This window comes from Pteropus vampyrus, unplaced genomic scaffold (genome assembly GCF_000151845.1).
Source record: "Pteropus vampyrus isolate Shadow unplaced genomic scaffold, Pvam_2.0 Scaffold1, whole genome shotgun sequence".
NCBI lineage: Eukaryota > Metazoa > Chordata > Mammalia > Chiroptera > Pteropodidae > Pteropus > Pteropus vampyrus.
Genome location: NW_011888782.1, coordinates 33,084,934 through 33,088,178, shown reverse-complemented (window position 1 = coordinate 33,088,178; position 3,245 = coordinate 33,084,934).

The window sequence follows — 3,245 nt, the reverse complement described above, 5'->3', positions numbered from 1 at the left end:
TACATAGTCCTACCTATCAAACATGAGCCTGCTTTCCGAGGCCTTCCTACTCAAAGTGTGGTTCGAACCAGCAGCATCAGCATCTAACAAGATAGAAGCTTATAGAAATGTAGAATCTCATACCCATCTGAGGCCAACTCAGTCAGAATATAATTGATTTACACTTACAGTTTGAAAAGCACTGCTCTAAGGTACTACCTAGTACCCAGCAAAGCATGTTTGCCAAGCATCTCTCTCATTCTAACAAATATTTATTGAGCACCTGCTATATGCCAAATACTATAGCAGATGTTGTGTTTCTACTTGCAAGATGTCTTCCAGGACTGACTCAAGAATATATGGAGAGGGGTCGGGGAAGATGGCAGACTAAGTAAAAACAGGGTTCATCTCCTCCCAGGGCCGCATTGAAATTACAACCAAACTATAAAATAACCAATGTGGAGAATCACCTGAAGTCCAGCTGATCATAACACCTACATCTAATATAAAGGAGCTACATCGAAGCCGGTAGGAGAGGCAAAATCGCAAATCGGGCTGGACCCACACCAGTGGGTGGTAGAGGATCGCCAGGAGGGAGAGCCGGGCTGCAGAGGCTCTCCTGAGGGAGATGGGGGTCCTGGTCACATCTGGGGGCTCTTCAGCACAGGGTCCCAGCCCAGGGAAGAGGAGATTCCAATAATTCTAATTGTAGAAACTGGAGGGGATTCTGGCTTTCTGGGTTAGATGGAAGGCAACTGAACTCCTAGATGTCCCTTTAAAGGACCTGTGCAAAGATTTTCTGACCTGAGGACGCTCACCCAGAATGCCGGAGGTGGGTCAGAGGCTTGCGCGGGATTCATTCTGAAAAGGTCTCCATTGCCAGGCATCTGAACGAGGGCTGGAAAGGCAGCCACCATTGTTCCTTAGTCCAGCGCCCCCTACCAGGCAATCTATAGACCCCTCTCACAGGGCCATTAGGAAGCTCTGGACTAAGAGAGGAGTTTCTAATCCTAGCAAAAGCGGCCAGTGCTGTGAGCCACATTTCGGAGACAGGGTCAGGCAGATCCCTGCTGCCAACATGAACTTGAGCAGATATCGGGGACCTATGGGCTAGTCCCAGACAGCAGCTGGTCTCGCTGTGAGCTGGGTCTTCTGCAGGAACTCACAACAGTTACCAAATTTTCAGCAAGACTGAGGATGAATTGATCTGACTGCCATTGTCTCTCTGAGACCCCACACCACCCAGCCTGCAGACCGACAGATGCACTTCTTGCTGGATGATTGCCACCGCCAGCTCCGAGAACCAAAAGTATTTACAGTGGGGCGGACATCACTGTGAGGCATTTCCAGTGCCAGCAACAGCACCATCACTATAAACTACATTTCCATTCCCAGCAGGCAACCAGCCCTGTGACCCCGCCCCACCTACCCACAAATTGCCCCCGGGGGACCATTGACAGTGAACTGCCACAGCCCTACCCTTCCACTCCCCTGATCTCCTAATCCACACAGGGAACAAACTTTGGCTGGCACAGGTGGGTACTGCGTAGAAATCAATGGCAGGCAGAACTTTGCTGCCTGCAAGAGTTGCAATATTGTGTCCAGGGAGCACAAGTGTCTGTGGGAACACCCCTGACAGCATCTGGTCTCACTGTGATCTGTGTCTACAAGAGGAACACTCAGGCACAGAAGTTGCAGCAAAACTGAGGTTGTATTGGCCAAATGGACCTTGTCTCCCTAAGATCCCACTTCACCCAAGTCACGAATTGCCTGCAGCCCATTGACAAGTAGCCTCTTGTGTCCTGCTTGGCTCTGGGGTTGAGCAGTTAGCGCAAGCAACAGACCTTGGCTAGCGCAGTGACTGTATTTCGAAGAAAACAGTTGTGGACAGACCACTGCTGCCTGTAGGAGCTGCAATATCTCTTAAGGGGATTGCAGGGGTCTGAATTGATGGCCCTTGACTCCCTGAGCTCCTGTCCCATCCAGTACACAAAGTGCCCACTGAACATTGATAGGCAGCTGCCCTTGGGTCGTGCATTTAGGCCCTGGGTAGGCAGCAGTTGACCTTGCTACAAGTGGAAACGTGTACAGCAAGCCACAGAGACAGCGTGAGCACGTAAACTGACACTGAATTGGCAGGGGGAAACTTACTCACAAGACCCAGGAGATTCCCAGAGTCCCTGCACCACCCAACATGCACATCACTCAGAGTCTCATCCAGTTTCAGAGACTTACAGGCATCTGATAGGCCATAGGGGATGGGGGATAACTGAGAGCTGCCTACAGCATTGTCTCTTCCACTTACCTGTAGATCCAGCATAGGCAACAACCATCAGCGGACCGCTTTGTAGTTCTCACCAGGTAGCCCTGAGCAATCAAAAGCAGTGGCTGACCTTGGCCTATGGGGGAGACTCTCCCAAGAGGCCACAAAATCAACACATCTAAAGGCTGGCACCAGACCACAATGGAGCAACTCCTGACTAGCTCCAGTAGTAATACACACATAGGGTGGTTGAAACAAGTACACAAGCCTGCTAGGGCAAATCCCACTCAGTGGGGTCAGCCCCCACACAACAACTTTTATCTTGAAGGTGCAGCCAATTCCCACAATTAGTCAACCTGACTATTAATCCCATCCACTGATCTACTAACAACAATAAAGGCTTGGCAACAACAGAAGATGACACAAAACCCACACAAAGGTCAAGTCCCAGCATAAGGGATCAGGGAGAGTACGCCACTGGGCCACACAGGACACCTTCCACATTAGGCCATCTGGCCAAGGCTGAGAGATGAAACAAATATTCCTGAGATATAGAAATGAACACAGAGAGGCTAATAAAATGAGAAAACAAAGAAACATGCCACAAATGAAATAACAAGAGAAAACTCCAGAAATAAGCTAAATGAAATGGAGGCAAGCAACCTACCAGAGACAGAGTTCAGAATAATGGTTATAAGGATGCTCAACAAACTTATGAGGAGAATGGATGAGCACAGTAAGAACCTCAACAGAGAGATAGTAAGCATTAAAAAGGACATAGAAACCATAAAAAAGAACCAGACAGAAATAAGGAATATGCTAGAAGGATTCAACAGTAGATCTGATGGAGCAGAAGATCGAATCAGCTAATTAGAAGGCAGCTGAATACACCCAATCAGAACAACAAAAAGAAAAAAGAATTTAAAAAAATGAAGATAGTTTAAGAGACTTCTGGGACAACATGAAGCATAAAAATATACGAATCATAGGAATACCTGAAGAG